Below are 20,343 nucleotides of genomic sequence, written 5' to 3'. Positions count from 1 at the left end.
GTGAAGTGCAGAAGCATGGTGCAGATTATTGTCATTGGAAATAAAATCTACTTTTTTTTGTTAAAACTTGGCTTTCAAAAGCATGCCTAGCACACATTGTCTGCAGGGTTTTTTCCTCAAAGCTAGCCAATTTCCACTACTTGACTGAAGAACTACTCTTATAGTCAAATTTGTACTTTGACTGTTGAATTAACTTTTGATGTACCTTCTATGTAAATAATAATATATCCTGTCATGAAGAAGAAGTTCATAACTCTTCCTCTTTGCTAAAATTTCAAAAATGTGTAGTGTTTACAAACGACCCAGATCCATTAAAACCTTGAAATTTTGTTCATGAACTCTCGTAATCTGGTATAAAATGTGTAAGAGCAATGGGGTTGTTGGATAAGTAGTGTAACAGTACTCTCACAGGCCCTTGCCTTGAGAATGGCCTCGGTAAACTCAACAAAATTGGTAGTGCTAATTCTGCCATGGCAAACCCCTCAGCTCCAGGTTGGTTGCTCTATATGAATTGTTGACGTTCGTTTTTATCTCAATTCTACAGGTTACAACTCTGCAAGTTAAAATAGCATAGAATCGTAGATCCACATTAGGTTTCGTGTATATATATATATGGAAGAGGGTTTAAACAGTTTGAAGGAATGTACAACGAGTGTAGAGTTCCAACAATTGAATGATGAGGCGACACAGGTAACACAGCGTATATTTATCTTAAAATTCTTTGTGTCTATCCCTCTGATTATTGGTTACAAATAAGATTGGCCCAATAAATGGGGAATTGAATTGATTTTAAAAATTTCATGCAACGAAGTGAAGTGATATACGTCCTCCATTCCTATAAATTTATGTTCAGTGTTTTTCTTTTTTCTTTTTTATCTGATAGGAAGCGGCTTACAAATATGGAGTTCCAGTAATCATTGAGAAAGAGGTTAACCATGCAGCATGTGCGTTTCTTTAAGCAGCGAATTTCAATTATTCCTTAGTCTGGAAAATTCGGTGGTAGATTTGTGAGTAGTGGGTAATGGGTAGTAAAATGAAGAATCTGAGCTTTTATCTTGATTAGATCCTCTGCATCCATGGTTAGGTGCCAACAAAGTTAGATCCCTCATTGCATAGCAATCCAGAGAAACAGGGCTTGCCAATATCACTGTTTGAAATGGTGCAAAAGTAAATTCAACCATCAGCTACATGGATTTTGTTATGGTCTCTTAGGATAATTTCATTAATAATGGTATTTTGTTATGGTCATTTAGGTGCATTTGATTAATAATGGTTTTTTCAAAATTTGAGGATGAATTTTAAATTATTTCTTCTATTCGAAAAGCATTAACAACAGTGCAACGACGAGAGAGCAACAAAAAATGCTTGGCAGGCTGTGTCCTTGAACTTCGTAGGGATGCCTTTAGAGGTATTTATCTATTGATCAAACGATGTCAGTCCTAATGCTACGAAGATTATGTGAAGACTATTTGACCTCACTATTATGAGAACATATGAAGCTATTTGATATTAGTTCACTTTCTAATTCATACCTCTATTCAAAGGAGTGAAAACTACCCCTGCATGTCTACTTTGTAGTTGATCTATGAAGAACTTCATCCGGCTTTTAAGGAAAGGCTTCAGGTGGTGTTTTTCCTACATCCAGGGCATCAGTCAAGACTGTTTTTTGCAACCCTTGGTCGTTTCTTCTTGAGTGCAGGGTGAGTATTAAGCTGAGTTTGCATTTTGATTCAAATAATTCATTAGAACTAATTGTTGCAGATGTGCTCATGCAGTTTTTGATGTGTTATGCAGTTTATACTGGAAACTGAAGTATGCAAATCATCTAGAATTTATTTGGGATTACATTAGGAAGGGACAGATTGAGATTCCTGATTTTTTGTATGACCATGATGATCAACTCGAAGATAGACCTTTGATGGACTATGGTGTTGAAACAGATCCCTTTCAAGTTTATGACATGCCTGCCATTGGATCATCTGATTCTCGATACTCCTTGAGGTGGGCCTCCTAGGAACTGTGCAAACTTTATCCATCAATTATGTCCATTTGTTGTACAACATTGTATTTCTTGCTTTTCCTTTTGTATGAAAATGTGAGTGTCCCTTTCCAAGTGACTTCCCTTGACAGGAGACTGTGTTCTTGAGAGAAGGCCTTAGTCTGGAAAATTCGATGGTAGATTTGTGAGTAGTGGGTATTGGGTAGTAAAATGAATAATTTAAGCATTTATCTTGATTAGATCCTGTGCATCCATGGTTAGGTGGCAGCAAAGTTAGATCCCTCATTGCACAACAATCGAGAGAAACAGGGATCCATCAATTATGGCCATTTGTTGTACAACATTGCATTTTCTCGCTTTTCCTTCTGTATGCAGATGTGAGTGATCGCTTTCCAAGTGACTTCCCTTGATAGGAGACTGTGTTCTTGAGAGAAGGCACTTTCTTGTTTTTCTATTGCAGTTTAGTTAGCAAAAATCCTTGTGCTATAAAATTATGCCATTCCGCATTGGTTGTACATATATGTAAATAGTCAAACTTGAAAACATGGCAGCATGTAGTTACTATGCTTTAGTAGTTCATCTTGCCGAAGGTGTTGATGGAAAAAAGGGTGTGTAGTGCAGAAGCATGGTGCAGATTATTGTCATTGGAAAGAAAATCTACTTTTTGTGTTAAAACTTGGCTTTCAAAAGCATGCCTAGCACACATTGTCTGTAGGGTTTTTGCCTCAAGGCTAGCTAATTTCCGCTACTTGACTAAAGAACTACTCTTATATTCAAATTTGTACTTTGACAGTTGAATTAACTTTTGATGTACCTTCTATGTACAAAATAATATATCCTGTAATGAAGAAAAACTTCATAACTCTTCCTGTTTGCTAAAATTTAAAAAATGTGCAGTGTTTACAAACGACCCAGATCCATTAAAACCTTGAAAGTTTGTTCATGAACTCTCCGAATCTGGTATAAAATGTGTACTTTATTTGAAATTTCAATTTGCCATTAAATTAATGGGACATGAATTCCCACAAAGGAGTTCAGAAAGGTGCAATTAAGTTGAGCTTTCAACTTGTCATTCAATTGATGGACACTGAATATTAAATATAAGATAAATATATAAGTGTAGCATGTGAGCGTAGTTTTATAAAGAAGATTCTTTTTATTATTAATAAAAATATAGATAGTTAGTTTCATTTTAAACAGTTATAAATATGAGTTATAAATACCAGACTTAAAGGGTTAAATATGAGTTATTAATTGTTTTTAACCAAAACTTGATAAATAGCAATTTAGCAATTTCTTTTTAATTCAGTGACTCAAATTCATGTTTCTTTAGGTTGAAGGTAAAGCCACTAAAGTGGAAAAAATTGTGATGCAAATAATCAGAGGGATTGTCATCATGGGGTGATAAGAAATTTAATATTCCAAGAGGAGGAGGTAGTAGTAGATTCTAAAGAAATTAGTAATGCAACAACATAAATGTTGGCAACAAATTTAGAGAGATCCACCTTCTTGAATAATGCACACACTACATGGATAATGGATTTCTGCACTTTATGCCTTACGGCATTTCCTTTGCAACATCTGGTGCAAATGACTGCCCCCTTTTTTAGGAGAACAACTCTGAGCAACCAAACACTAATGTTCTGTCTTCACAAGGAAGGTGTTCTCTATCAAGCCTAGCTTCTCTCTCAGAATCTTAACATCCCCTTTGCAAAGGGTTTCATTAGAATGACAACAGCCCGCATTTAAAGCATTTCTCCACCCCTCCTAATTAGAAATACAATTTTGGGTTCTCTACTAATTTTCTCCACACCCATCTAATCTAACAATCGACATAGAGCATGTATATTTATTCCTGTGCGTTGGAAATACCATTTATACTTTAATGTTTATTATTTTTGTTTTATTATTATTACTTGAATTTCTTCTTAACAAGTGGTTGTGTTTCTTTTGGTTTTAGTGAAAGTATGGGCTCCAATGTTGGCTCTCTTATTATGGAGTATAATTCATCTTTGAGAAGTTTTCAATTATTAAATTAGGTTAGTCAATTGCTTAAAATATTAAATTTATTTTAAAAACTTTTTGTTACTTTATAGGTTAGACATTGGCTTGAAATATTAAACGTATTCCAAAATGTTTTTGTTAATTTATAGATAAGGCATCGATTTCTTGGCTCTACGATGAAAATAATGAAGGGAAAATACATGTTAATATGTTACTTGTGCTCTTTGACTGAAAAATACACGGTGAGAGAAAAATGCATATTATGCTAATTGAGAAATGTTTTTCGCTTGTCGAACTTATAGTATTGAATTTAACACACTAACACTTCACAACAATGAACTAACAATATTCATGATGAAAATAGCAATATGGAAGATTTATCTGCATAATGAAAAAGGTAATATGGGAGATTCCAATCACGTTCCATGGCATTTTTTAAAATGTGGATGTGACAAAAGGTTGTTGTGGAAGGTGTTGTTTGTATATGGGAAATTTATTGATCATTGTGTATAATCCTAATGTTGATAGATATGTCTACTAAGTGGTTCCAATTAATGGGGCATTGATTTGAGCGTTCAATATATTTTTATTCTTTATCAAAGTATTCTTTTATTGTATTTGTGTTATTCAATTTATGCCTTACGGCGTTTCCTTTACAACATCTGGTGCAAATGGTAGTTTATATTCAACGGTCTGACCATCCTATCGCAATGCCCATGGGCGACCATGTTGCGTTCATTTCCCGCGGTGGAGCGTTTCAATGATCTAACGATGTTGTGATCAACATGGCATGTGGGTGACGATCAAACGTATTCTTTATGTACTTATAAGTACATTGAGACCTAAAGGTATACGCTTATTCTTGTCCTCGTCGGAATTTAGGAATTATTTTTATAAATTATATATAAATTTTTAAATTGAAAAGAATATAAATATTGAGACGAAGAGGTATATTCTTATTCGTGTACTCGCTGGAATTTATGGATAATTTTTATAAACTAGCAGTTGTCCCAAAAGGTACAAATAGAGGCCGATAGGATTATTAAATTGGAATTGTTGAATTTTTTTAGAAGAGATATTGGTTCAATCAGCCTGGTTTCCTACACTGCCACAACTCTTCCTGGTAAACCCTGACAACGATTCTGCTTTTGTGAAAAATTAAAATTTGCACCAGTAAACGTCACACATATACCTATACAACTGGATTGTTGATTGATATCTTTGGACGTTGAATAATTTAAGGTAAATCTATTCGCTATTACGCATTTGTGAAAAAATGAAAATTTGCACCAGTGAGCATCACAAATATATACAGTTGGATTGTTGATTCATACCTTTGGACATGCTCTATTAATGAATAATTTAGGGTATAATCTATTACGTAAACAAAGGATCAAAGGGGGAAGGGGTGGGGTTTGTGTACTGGATCAAGCCTTTGAGATTCATGGGAGAAACGAAGGAAGAATCCCCGCCCAAAACCTCCTCTGCAATCATCCACTGTACCCTCTCAGTTGGATGAAATTTGTCCCAGTAAACATATTCCTTGGGATCCTTGTAGATTGAGCACCCTGGATCCAACCCACAACCTACATGGCCATTGTATGGACCATCTCCACAGAAAACCTGTTGACCCACCCCGTACCTCCTAGTCTTCGTCATCCAAAATGAGATCTAGTCTGCAGCACCCTAGGCCGATGGCCTAGGCTGCCCTGGTTTGAGTCCTCCTGCCGACATAGCCCTCATCGCTCTCTTTTTCACATCCCCCCTCAAGTGAGAAAGGATTCATAACCCTATATAATCTTATTAATGAATATTATTATATATAATATTATATTAATATTAAGGTTTAATCCTATTCATATTACCAAAAATAATTTAAGAGAGTCATAAACTAAGCAATATGGGGATTAACAAAAAAAATTAATTAATTAATCTATAAATAAATAAAAATAATTTTTTAGGAAGAAAGCGCAGGAATCTAGCATCTGTTGATACTCCAGCCATCATCTCTATTTAAATTAACAAGTCTTTTTTTTTCAATTTCTAAGGCCTCTCTAAATTTACGATAATGAAAATGGTCAATCCTCGCAATGACTTTAGCCTCTTCAATGGAGATGCGATGATTGGTTTTTTCTGCATGCTCTACCAAAGCGGAGGAGCGAGACCTTCCATGCCTGATGTCGGCAGCATGTTCACAAATCCTTTGGTTAATGGATTGACCGGTCTCACCAATATAAGGAGCTCGACAAGAACAGGGAATGATATAAACACCCTTCTAATCCTTGGGGTTAATCGGGTCCTTAACAAAATGAAGAGAACTTCATATAGTGTTAAGAGGTCTAAAAGAAGAATGAATCTCATGCTTCCTCAAGATCCTAGCAATTTTATCCGTGGTCCCTTGAATAAAGGGAAGATGAACACCGGAAGACCAATCCTTGGGGTCAATCTTACTCTTAGGACCCTTTTCAGCATTTTGAAAAGCCTTAAGACCTTGAGACCTACTATAACCATTCTTATTAAAAACTTCCAGGAGGTAAGTTTTCTCATCTTCAAGGTGATTTTCGTCATAAACTTGCAACGCCCGCCGAAGTAGCTAAGGTGTTGAGAACGCCTATCTTTTGAGCAGGAAAATGATGGGAGCTAGCATGGAATTAAATTGAATTTAATTATTTTAGAGAGATGTTACAATGTTTAACATTTTGACTTAGTCAAATTAAAATTAAAATATAAAATATAAAATTTTCCAACCCATGGTTTTTCCTTATCATATTTTTAATCTATGGTTTTTTCCCATGGTATTTTTCTCTAATGTGAGTTATTTAAAGGTTAATATTTAAACTAATCTAAATTCATTTTAACTCTACATCTACCAAATGCCAAAAAAATCAAATCTCTTTTCACTCTTAACAAATCAAAGTGTCAAAAAAAATCCCTCTTAACACATAATAAACTTACAACTATTAAAAATAAATCTAAACTAATTTTTAAATTTAAAATTTAAAATTTATATTTCAATTAAATTATAAAAATAAATTAATAATACATTGCATTTAAAAATTAAAAATCCTCAAAAATCTTTGCTTTTCTGAGCTTTTTTCTTTCGATCTTTGATTTTTATGATCTTTTTCATGCTTTCTTGATTTTTTTTGCATAGAATCTTTTTTGAGCTTTTGTGCTTTCTTTACTTTCCGTGCTTTCTTGATTTTCCATTGTTTTGTTTTCTAGTTCAGATCAACGGTTGAAAGTGTTTCATCTGATCTAACGGATCAAAGTAAAAATGTTGACGAAAAGTTGATGCATAGGAAAGGCCTATCGGCCTAATTATATATAAATTTTTAAATTGAAAAGAATATTTAATTTATGAATTATTTTTATAAATTATATATAATTTTTTAAATCGAACATAATATATTTATTTTGACGGTAGAAGAAATGTTATTATTTTCGCAAATGCAAAACATGGATGCCAACTGTACCAACGGTCTTTATTTTCAAAACATGGCTGCCAACTGTATCAACCGTTGTCAAAGCTCAATGACATGTCCAAGTGGTTCATGAAGAAGTAAGTGTGGCATTTACAAAAGAGAATGTGGGCCATGTGATATGGATAGATGAGTTGAGGTCGCAAAACCAAATGGAGTTGATTTTAGTGAAATTTTTTGGACTTGAAATTTGCCGTGAAATTTTGATTTGTGTTATTTAAATTGTGTTTTTTATTGTATATGTGGATTCACCACCCTGAAAAACTGCTAAGGATTTTGAATAAGTTACTCATCAAAATTGTAATTTCAATAAATTTCTGCCAAAATTCAGAAAAATTAGACAAAAAAAACCACTCTAAAAACTTCAAAAAAATCACACCAAAAACAACTCTAAACAGAATACTCCCAAAAATTTCCAAGAAAAATATGGCCCTCTCATATGGGTCAAAAGATTACTTATATTCCATTCACATTTATAAACGATTATAGTGATAGATAATCATACTGGGTGGTTCTTTTTGAATTATTGAACCCGTGAAATGCGATCAAAGCTTTATGTAGTGTTGCCTACAAATGTCACCACTAAAGCTTTCATTAGCTGTGGGTAAGTGTTGAACCTTGATTATAAAATGGGTACGTGTCAAAACTCTGGGTGCAAATTTTGTAGTTTTTAGGAGGAAGGAATTTACAAGAGATATGAAAAGTGTTATAATGAACCTGTATGTATGAAGCGTATAAAGTTGAAACAAAATTATAACAATTTTGTGGTTGAAGAATATTAATCTTGAGTTTTGAAATTGGAATTTATGGAAAGGCTACTGTGTTTTTAATGATTTTGTTTTCAACTTTATAGGTGTGGCCGATTACGGCCAGCTTTCTTACATGAAATGAGAGAGGGTTCCATTGAGCTAGTACCAGGCATTGGATCATTTGGTTTTCATTGGCAAAATTGTAAAATACAGCAAGCACTGCATTGTTAGGTCGTCAATAGAAAAGAGTTCGAGTTCCTCTACTGTGCGTATCATGTCTTCAAAGTTTCAAATCACAGAAACTTCCAAACAACCGCTAACTCGCTAGTGAAACAAGTATCAGAAATTTAGCAAGGCATTAGGAAGCAAGAATATTTCTTGCAGTAAAATATTAGATAATATTGCCAATTTCACAGTACTAGCCTGAAAATCGTAGAGGCCTTTGAATGCCTCCAGCGCTTTCACTCACCTGGGAAATAAGTTTGTCAAAGCCCCATTCGTTCCCTATATATGATTACGTAAAACTCTTTTCTTCAATTAATGTGTCCGAAGGCAACCAAAATAAATTCCCTCAATCACCCCATACATATAGAGAATGCACCAGTAGAAGCCATGAAAATCTCCAGTGATTGCCATCAACGATAACGATGAAAATATAAAAGCGCCCATTTATGGAATTTATGAGAAATATGCCACTGATACAATATATCACCGCGTCTAGTTAGCGCGAAAATATACAGTAAATGAATATCAATTCTATATAGCAGTAAAAATTAAAGATGGGCAGCAATCGTGGTATCCTTGGTTCAACACGAGGGATACTGCCTACTGTAGTCTCCGCAGGTTAGTTTTGATGCAAAAGAAAATGGGTTAAAATTGCAGTCCTTTAAATGTCTGGACGAACTGCCAATTTGTAGGAGTGACGTTATAAGAAGTGATGGTTCTCCCATCACCGGTGGTGACCAGGAAAGGTGTTGGGAATCTCTGATGATTCCAAACAAATAAACAGAGGAAAAAAATGCTCTGTTTTTTTTTACCACAAGATCAACAATTTGTTTGCTAAAGATAGAGATTTACATATGCACAGAGAAATTTATATTAATTAATAAAACTGCCTAATACAAAAAAGGGTTTTCCTCTCTTCCAGAGGGATTACAATAGGAATGCTTCAGTTCCACACAAAAAAATTACTTTTTCTCTCCTTGAAAAATTACTTTATTTCAGCTATAAATTCTACACTGCTGTGTGTAAAACTTTGCTTACATGCGCTGTTGCACTCATTTCATATTCTCAAAAAAAAATTACATTCGTGCTACTGTAAAAAAAAGTCCCTCTTACATTAGCTGCGGCGAGTTTTTTTTTAATTACATTTTCCAGAATGAACAACAAAAACATTAAATTCACTCTATTGCGAATTGGGTATTACATTTCATATTCAACCAAAACAGGGCATTACATATTTGTTTCACTTTTTTTTTTTCTAAGTAATACTAAACTATTATATTACAGCAAGAGCAGAGTTACATTGTGAAAATTACAACGGGGCCGCGGCCCTGTAAAATTTGTCCGTGGACAGACAGTAGACACTTGAGAATTCTTGCCAGAATTGCATAGGACACATGGACAGAGGACACATGGATAAAGACTTAGAGCCACATTCATGCAGCTGACACATGGACATATACACTTGCAGAACATCGACACAGAACAGAGATAACATAAAACCGACACCATTACATAGAGACAGAGTGACAGACTCATATATAACCGCATAGGAAGCTGACTGAGAAAAATTCTTGCTGTAGAACCTGGAGTGCGAGCTGGGCATGTCAATCTTCGTCAGTGGTCTGCGGCTCATCTTCTGCCTTGCAGCGTGGAGGCTGAAGGATAGCTTTGCCAAGGTTGCGCGCTCCACGGTCGCTTGGGCCAGCGCCTGAGTCACCAATAGGCTCTCTCAGGCTCGCTCCCGGGTCATGTAAGGGCCGCATCATCTCAACAGCAGGGAATTCCATATCCACCATGGGAACAATCCCAGGAACACGCGGAGGGTTGGCCCGAGGGATGTCATCCTCATCTTCCCATGGATTGCTACAATGCTCAACAGAGACAGTCACAAAGAAAGTGGAATTAGCTAAGGTGCAGGGGAGGCGGTAACGCACCATTGGGTGTTCCGTGTGCCCACAATCCATGCGCGCAGGCTGTTCCCCCATTCTGCCTCTGCCCGGGGGCCTTCCCCTCGGCCTTCTGCATTCAGAGGATTCCTCAATTGAGGAGGAAGTCGAGGGGGCTCTGCCACTATACCCACCCCTGCCGCCGCTGCCTCTTCCCCTAGTACGCTGCATGCTGGTCTTATGAGCAGAGCGCTTAATTCCACAGTGAAACAGCGGAGTCGGCCTAGAAATGCTGCCAGACCAGGTTTGAGTTTCCCAATTGCCGAGAGCAGTGGCAGCAGAGCCTTGACCCTCTTTCTTAATGTTTGATTGAGGGCTGAGACTCTGAGCCTCCACACTTTCTAACGAAGCCAGAACAGGACTTAACAATGGACGCGGATACGAGCTGAAGCTCCGAGTGCCCTCACCTTCTAACGAAGCCAGAGCAGGAGCTAACGAAAGGCGCATACAGAGAGGCGTTACCAAATTCTCAGAGGCGCAATTGGCTTGCTTGTGAGCTTGCCAATTGCCCCACTCCTCCGCAGCATCACACTCACATTCACAATCAAAGTTCAGAACCTCCGTCACCTCCGGCGAGAACGAAACAGTTGCAGCGAGAAATGGCGTAAGAATGTCTGGGAGAAGGCTGTTATGAAGCGCCATGATGCGCTTCTCAAGAATCGCCTTGATGGTCGACAGGACTTCTCTGTCAACCTTCTTAATTCCCCTCCTTAAATGCTGAAGGGTGGTAGAATGTGTGCGTGTCCTTCTGTCATGCTTGGCTCGTCCGGGCGGACATATTTGTTTCACTTGCCGTAAAAAAAAAAAAAAAATTACATCCGTGAAATTAAAACAGAAATAAATCCTTTACCTACATTTAATCAACCGTAGTACGTTTCATTAATTACATTAACTATTTCACTGACAAAATTGGTGGTCAATGAGAATTCACTTCACGTCACGTAATTGGACGGCTTCAAACCTTTATTTCAATCGAACGGCTATCAGCAATTCCCCAGAGGTCCCTTTCAAACGAGCTTTACGCGCCAGGGGATGGTGGTTTTGAAAACGTTACTGTGGCCACATGTCAATTGATGATTGTGATCGCTGCCCCTTGGAAAAATACCAGCGTTTGGAAAAAGGTGGTGCGGGGAATCCCATGGCAGTTTTCTGCAATAAATGACGTTGCACGGTAGTTGAAATTAGCATTTCAACGCTCCCCTTTAATTTCAACTGCTGGGTTATCAGTCATACCCGGACATTTCCTCAAAAACTCAAAACTTTTCTACTCCAATGGTTTGGTCAGAATATCAACAACCTGCTCCTGAGTCCTGCAGTGTTTTAAAACAATCTCTCCATTGTTTACCAATTCCCTGATGTAATGAAACTTTGTGTTAATGTGTTTCGTTCTCTTATGAAACACAACATTCTTGGATAATGCAATAGCTGAGCTATTGTCACAAAAAATCACAGTTCCTTTTGCTTGCTCTTTGCATGAACTCCTTAGAATCCTCCTCATCCAAATTGCTTGACATGTTGCTGCTATAGCTGCCACATATTCTTCCTCTGTTGTAGACAACACTACAATAGGCTGTTTTTTAGAAGCCCATGAAATGGCTCCTGAAACCATGTGAAAAACATAACCGGATGTGCTTTTTTGATCATCTACACTTCCAGACCAATAATTATCAGTGTATCCAATTAAATCTGAACATTCTGAAGTAGTATATAAAATGCCAAACCTTTTAGTACCTTTAACATACTTTAGAATCCTTTTTGCTGCTTGCCAATGTGCTTCTTTTCGCCTCTCCATGAATTTGGAAATTAAACTAACAGCAAACATTATATTCGGCCTAGTTGCAGTCAAATACATGAGGCTGCCAACTATGCTCTTGTACAAACTAGGATTAAAATCTTTGTTGTTGTCCTCTTTGCTGAGTTTTAATCCCATCACCGTGGGAGTGATTTTTTCCTTACTCTCCTGCATATTAAATCTTTCTTGTGAGATAAAAATTCCATTTTCATTTCGTTATACTTCTATTCCTAAGAAGTATCTCTGCAAACCCATGTCAGCCATTTCAAATTCTTCTTTCATGACTGTTTTGAGATTTTCAATAGATAATCATCATTACCTATGAAAATAATATCATCAACATATAACACAACAATTAGTAATTTACCATCCTTTTCTTTGATGTAGAGGGTGGGTTCTCCCTCACGCTTTTCAAATCCATTTTCCAGTAGATAGGAATCTATCCTACTGTACCACGCTCTTGGTGCTTGCTTCATCCCATAAAGAGCTTTCTTCAATCTGTACATTTTGTGCTCTTAGCCTTTCTTTTCATAGCCTAGAGGTTGTTCAATGTAAACCTCTTCCTTTAACACTCCATTTAGGAATGATAACTTCACATCCATTTGGTAAACTTTCCACTTGTTTTGTGCTGCTATGGACAACACTGCTCTCACAGTTTCCATTCTAGCAACTCATGCAAAAACTTCCTCATAGTCTCTCCCATACTCCTATTTATATCCTTTGACAACCAGTCTTCCCTTTTGTCTTTCTATTTTTCCTTCAACATTACTCTTTGTCTTGTAGACCCATTTAACTCCAATGACTTCCTTTCCTTTTGGTAGTTCAACTAAATCCCATGTCTTGTTTCTTTCTATAGCATTAAACTCCTCATCCATGGCTTCTATCCATTTCCTATCCTTAATTGCTTCTTTGAAATGAACAAGGTCATCAACATGACAATATAAAGCAAGCAAAGAGTTCATACCTTCATTTGTTGCCACTTGTTCATAAATGTCACTTAAATTTCTGAACTTCTTACCTCTTTCATTTGGTGTACAAGTGCTTGAAGAAGCACTTGAATTTCCTCCTTGTGGTGTGCTTTGAGAAGCACTTTCATTTCTCCTCAAGGGTGTCTCTTGCTGCCATTGTGTTGGTGCTGCTATTTGGGGATATTTCAACCATCTCCTCACCATCTTCATCATGTGACAAAGAGTTTTTAACATTCATTGTTTTCTCTATGCTTCCATCCCAAGCTTCCTCCTTAATGAACTGAACATCTCTACTCACAATAAGCTTCTTGGTGGATGGGTTATATAGCCTATAAGCTTTGGGTTCCTCACAGTACCCAATGAAAATACATTTCTCCCCTTTGCTGTCCAACTTCTTCCTTAGTTGATCCGAAATGTGTGCATAAGCCACACATCCAAAAACTTTCATGTGGGTGACTCCTTGCTTTGTCCCACTCCATGCTTCTTCTGGCACTCTGTTCATGACTGCTTTTGTAGGGCATATATTCAAAATGTACGCTGCACAGTGTACAGCTTCAGCCCAATAATAATTTGGCAAATGCTTTGCCTTTAACATACTCCTTGCCAGATCCATGATTGTCCTATTCTTACTTTCGGCAACTCCATTTTGCTGCGGAGTGTACCTAGTGGTAAACTGCTTATGAATTCCATTTTCCCTACAAAAACGTAGAAATTCTTTGGAGATATACTCACCTCCTCTATCACTTCTTAAAATTTGATATGCAGCCCGCTTTGGTTTTCTACAAGTTCTTTGAAATTGCAAAATCTTTCAAGCACTTCACTTTTGTTCTTCAGGAAATAAACCCAAGTTTTTCTAGTAAAATAACCAATAAATGTTAGTATATAGTGGGTGCCTGCAAGTGATGGAGTTTGCATCGGTCCACAGAAATTTGAGTGGACAATCTCTAAGGGTGCTTTTGCCCTTATGCTTTCCCCAGATGGAAAACTTTCTCCGTGTTGTTTCCCCAAGATACAACCTTCACAAAGGTTGTCAGGTTTCTCTATCAATGATAATCCTCTTACCATTCCTTTTTTATTCAACAAGTTAAGACCTCCAAAGTTGAGATGTCCAAATCTCAAGTGCCACAACCAATTTTCATCCTTTGGTTCGCTTTGGAAAGCCTCTTGAGTCACTGCTGCTATTTCTTCTCCATTTTTTAAAATCTACTTTCATCCTGAGAGAGAACATCCTGTTCCTTGTCATCTTCACTTCAGCAATACATTGTTTGCTGGGTGTTTTATCCATGATGGTGCATACATCATCCACAAAGAAAACATTGTACCCTTTTTGAACAAGTTGTCGAATACTTAAGAGGTTACATTTCATTCCAGGAACATAATAAACATCTGCTATGGTTTTCTTTTCACCTTTCTTTGTTAAAACATTTACTTCTCCTTTTCCCATAGCAGAAACTTTATTATCAGTCCGTAATGTGACTTGTGACTTCACATTCTGATCTAACGTAGAAAACAGGGTTATGTTTCCTATCATATGGTTGCTGCAACCGGCGTCTAGAAACCATACATCTTCACTCTTTTCTTCAGCGATATTACAAGCTAAAAACAAATTATTTTGGCTGATATTTTCTCTACTGAAATTTGCACTAGTTTTATTACTCATATCATGTTGGCTCTTCCTACATTCATTTGCATAATGCCCATATTTTTTACAATAGTGACATTAGACATTGGATTTATCATACCTTTGTCCTTGAGCATGATGTTGTCCACTTTGTTGGCTGCTACCTTGGCCTTGGTTCTGATTTGGATTGCTGCCTCTTCCTCTCTTGTTTCCTTTGCCTTGACCTCTTCCTCTTCCAAAGGACATCTGGGTCTTAAAGGCATGTTCTAGAGATGAGCTTTCATTCCTACTCTATCTCTGCTCATGTGTTATCATTGATGCACGTAGTTCATCAACTGAGAAGTTTGTGAGATCCTTTGTCTCTTCTATGGTGGTGACAATCACAGCGAACCTTGAGGGTAGGATCCTCAATAGTTTCTCCACAATCCTCCTTTCTTCAAGAATCTCTTCATGAGACCTTATCTGTTTGACCAGACCAATCACATGTGTGAAGAATGAGTCAATATTATCTGACTCCTTCATGCAAAGATTCTCAAAATCTCTCCTCAGCAACTGTAGTTTTGCTGTCTTTACTTTCTGCATGCCTTGATAGGCTATCTTGAGAGTTTCCCATGCTTCTTTGGATCTCTTAGTTGCTGCTATCCTTGGAAACACACTCTCATGCACTGCTTGATATAAAAAGTAGAGGGCTTTAGAATCCTTCTTCTTATTGCTCTTCAACAGATCTTTCTCTGCCTGAGTTAAATTATTAAACCCATTTTCCTCTGCTGGTTCTTCAAAGCCATCCTCAACAAATTCCCATAAGTCTTGGGAAGCAAGAAAAGATCTCATAGTTATTGCCCAATAGTCATAGTTTTTCCCATTAAATTGTGGGAGCTGAGTATTACAAATACCCATGCTAGTGCTGGCTCCAGCCATTCTTGCACTCTTAATTATGCTTCAAAATACTTGACTGTGTATCTAAAATAACAGACTGTCCTCAGCAGTAATACAAAAACTAACTTGAGAAATACTTTGGATTCTTTCTTGACTGAGTCTTCACTCTGCTGAAGAAGTTGCTGCAACAAGAAATCCTTCCTTCAGCTTCTTTGACACCTTCAAAGAGCCTGGACAAGCTCTGATACCATGTTGGGAATTTCTGATGATTCCAAACAAATAAATAGAGGAAAAAAATGCTCTATTTTTTTTACCACAGTATCAAAAATTTGTTTGCTGAAGACAGAGATTTACATGTGGACAGAGAAATTTATATTCATTAATAAAATTGCCCAATACAAAAAAGGGTCTTCCTCTTCTAGAGGGATTACAAACAGGAACGCTTCAGTTCCACACAAAAAATTACTCTGTCTCTCCTTGAAAAAGTTACTCTGTTTCAGCTGTAAATTCTACATTGTTGTGTGTAAAACTTTGCTTACATGCACTGCTGCAATCATTTCATATTCTCAAAAAGAAATTACATTTGTGCTACTGTAAAAAAAAAAAATTCCCTCTTACATTCACTGCGGCGAGATTTTTTTTTATTACATGTTCCTAAACGAACAACAAAAACATTACATTCACTCTGTTGCGAATTGGGTATTACATTTCATATTCAACCAAAACAGGGCATTACATTTTTTTTCACTTACCATGAAAGAAAAAAAAATAATTTACATCTGTGAAATTAAAACAGAAATAAATCCTTTACCTACATTTAATCAACCGTGGTACGTTTCATTAATTACATTAACTATTTCACTGACAAAATTGGTGGTCAATGAGAATTCACTTCACGTCACGTAATGGTGCAGGCCTGTACATTAAAGCTTGATTCAAACGGACGACTTCAAACCTTGATTTCAATTGAACGGCTATCAAAAATTCCCCAGAGGTCCCTTTCAAACGAGCTTTACGCGTCGAGGGATGGTGGTTTTGAAAACGTTACTGTGGCCACGTGTCAATTGATGATTATGATCGTTGCCCCTTGGAAAAATACCAGCCTTTGGCAAAGGGTGGTGCGGGGAATCCCACGGCGGTTTTCTGCAATAAATGACGCTGCACGACAGTTAAAATTAGCATTTCAACAAAAGAGAGAGTCTGCCCATTCAAATAGGAGTTTCTCTTCCAAATCTGTCCCCATTTGTTGGACATTTCTTGCCAACCAGTGTTGGAACCTTTGATGGAAACTACCTCCACATCGCCTACACCTCCTACGTTTATAATCAGTACCAAATTGAAGGAGTGCCCATTGATCGTGAATCGAACTCCACCTTTCTCACGCATGGTACTCTGCATACATAAATATTAACCTTGCCAGTTAGGATTTCATCCCAAATAAAATGAAGTTGGGAATAAATTTTCATGATTGAAAAATAGGAATATAGTGTTCACAGACTAACTAGGGTAATAATTAATTACCTTCTGAACATTATTGGAACAATACCACTTCTGTATATGGCAATATGTTGAAATACAAGTTGAGCCATGTCGAAGTGTTGGAGAGGTGGATTGAACCATCCACCATTGTCATTGGGAAGAGCAGAGCTAGGGGGATAGAGGTTAGTAGCAGTAACTATCACAGTGCCCGCTAGACACCACTGAGGGTCCGACTCCTAGTTGCCTTTCATTTTGTATCAAGCTCCACATGTAGCGCAATTGTTGAAAAGTGTTGTGCTGAGAGCTGCAGTGTTCGTTCCATAGCCTTGGCTATAAAGGTTACCATATCCGCACGCACCGCCTGTCAAATTAATTTCACTATCGATTCTCTTAGCTAACATATTGCGTTAAATTGTTAATCTGACGCTGAAACTGCAAAGCTAATAGTTTTGAGACTTTTTATAAGCCCACGCAGATGTCCACAAGACTGGAGTTTTGTGAAGGTATGAACTTACCCATTGTGCCAGATGCATCGATGCTGCCATAAAATGTAGCATGTGCAAATTTCCAGCTACTATCTAGTGCATAAGTTGTACAAAGTATTCACAAGAAACTGAACATGGTGGCCAGCATTACAGGCGCCATTTTACAAAGAAATAAACGGTGCCTTAAGATAAGTAGACTTCACCTAAACTAATATCTAATGTGAGAAGTGATGCCTAAATCCATAACTGAGATTTCCAAATATATATAATGGGGACTCTGACGGGGATGAATACAATAAAAATTTTCTTCCGCTAATGGCAGTACCCATGGAAACATGTGTTGTTGAGCTTTTGGGTGGATTATGGCACACGTTCAAACAAACGGTGGCCGGCGAACACGTTCATTGCCGGCGATGGTGCATTTCTTATATACAAAGATCTGACCATTCTATAACGGACACGCAGTGAAGGGCTTGTCTTAATTTTATTTGGAAGGGCTTATATTTATGTAATTTTTGAAAGATAAAAAGTTAAAAAAACTGTACTTCTAGTAACAAGTGTATATTAAATAATTTTTTTATAAAAAAATGCCAAAATGAAATGGTGTCTTAAATCTTTAAAATTTAAAATGTGGCTACATTAAAACACTATAAAACCTTAATGGAACTTAGTAAATAGGCAAACATTTTTCTCAAACTCGATTAAAAAAAAGTAAACATATTTTTTTTTTATTCATTAGACGATCTTCAAAAGCATTTGAATTTACATCATTGAAAATATAAATCTATTTGCACAATGGAAAAGGTTGTTTTAGTTTCCATTTGTTTCTAATTTATACTGTCTATTTTGTTAAGCTTGAAGCAATTTAAAGCAAACCAAAGAAACAAATATATACCTTCAACAACCAAGGGAATTGAACTTTTCTCTTAACATTGCTAACACTATCAATAGACTTTCATCTCCATTAAAAGCTTTAAGCTCTATAGATTCAAAAATTTATATAACTAATAAGAAAATTTTCTATATTTAATAGCGAAATATTGTAATATGTAATACACATCTACAATGTTGTTGTTGTATGGCTTGGTTGGTCATTTTTCTTCTTCTTTGAAAATGGTTTTCAAATTTGGTCCTTACAATGAATTCAATCTTGGTTGATGTCTTTTTCTAATAATGCGGTTTCTTTTTGTTGATGTTTTTTTTCTAATAATGTGGTTTCTTTTCGTTAACAATGTCGTTTAATTTTTCTATGATTTCAACGTCTCCTTAAAGACCCTTCATAGCTGCAGCTACATGGACAGCCACATGCACTCGTTATTTCGTAGACACTGGATGGAGAGAATGAAGCAGGAGACACAATAGTAGTTGTATGGATAGCCATTGGCATTCTATATCTTTTGGGAAGACCAACGGAGGAAAAATAAAATTAAGTTGTAACCCTATAGGTCAGTTGTATGGTTAATAATAGAGTCATGGAGTTTCATTTTAACACTTGAGAGTTCTCCTTAGTTCAAAACTCTACATAATTTTATAGGAAGTGCACTTATTATTTCTCAATTTTTTTTATAGTATTAATTTGTATGTTTTCAAAAACTAAAGAGTTAATAAAGAAAAACGCTTTTAAGATAAGAGAAGAAATATGTGGTTTTAAATAAAGCTTGCTTTTATAAATGCTATGCTTAATAGTAAGCTTGATTACAGTAAGTTCAAATGGCAGCAATGCTAGGCTTTTGTAAGCGTTCTGGTTGTCAGTCACGAAATCATCTAAAAATAGAAAAGAAATGGTAGTAGTTATTTATGATAGTATAAAAGACATTCTTGAATCACTAAGCGTAGTTACCACCATCTAATGGGGTAATTTCATAATTGAAAAATCTTGTCTGAATGGTTGGTTGACAAGAAAGAAAGAAAAATTTGCAAATTAGGAAAGAAAATGAATATATAAAAGGGAGAGGGGCAAAAGGTGATGACTGGTAAGAGCTAGGGTTTACAAAAATTATTCAGGTGTTGAACGCCATGGAGGTCATAAAGGGGCGAGCTCCACTCCCTCCTACAGTCAGGCAGTCTCCAACCGAGGCAAGAAACTGCTGGAGGTTGAAAAAGATCTTTCAAGAGGAAGGAAAGGGAACATTGACGATGCATAGAAGCAGACTAATAAAAGGGAGGAAGATAGATTAAAAGAAAAATAGGGAGAGGACAAGAAACAGGAAGCAGAAAACAAAAAACAAAAGGGTCCATGTAAGCCTAAGACCGCAGTCACACACAGAGTGGTATTAAGTGATCCAGCTCTACAGGCACATAGGGATCACATGAGGACTTATGCTATCATTTGTAAATTGATGGGGTTATGGCCCACAAAGAAGGCACTACAGGCATGGATTAAATATCACTGGAAACCTAAAGGGGATATAGACCTACATCTTGGGTCAAAGGGTTTCTTTAATGTAGTCTTTACTAACATAGAGGATAAAGACATGGTGTTTGAAGGAGGACCCTACTTCTATGCAGTTGCATGCCTCTATATGCGGTCTTGGATGATGAATTTTGTCCAGGAGCGTGAGACTTTCACTTCGGTCCCGGTTTGGGTATGACTCTACTCCTTACCTCTAGATTACTAGCAACCAGAATCTTTATTAGCAATAGGAAATAAATTAGGGCGTTTTGTTAAAATATCTGAGGCAACCAGAAGGGGAAAGTACACCTCCTTCGCTCGTATA

General features: G+C 36.7%; 1 pseudogene; it reads right to left on the bottom strand.

Moving 5' to 3' along the window:
• Positions 1 to 9,104: 9,104 nt before the first annotated feature.
• On the bottom strand, positions 9,105 to 18,031 carry LOC149164809 (expansin-A2-like; annotated as a pseudogene).
• Between the last annotated feature and the right edge of the window lie 2,312 nt (positions 18,032 to 20,343).

The sequence above is a fragment of the Pinus tabuliformis genome, chromosome 5_1, assembly GCF_031772625.1.
Source record: "Pinus tabuliformis cultivar Carrire ecotype Pingquan chromosome 5_1, CPIR1, whole genome shotgun sequence".
Classification (NCBI taxonomy): Eukaryota; Viridiplantae; Streptophyta; class Pinopsida; order Pinales; family Pinaceae; genus Pinus; species Pinus tabuliformis.
The sequence above is the reverse complement of the archived record's forward strand: the minus strand, read 5'-3'. Positions and strand labels throughout refer to the sequence as shown.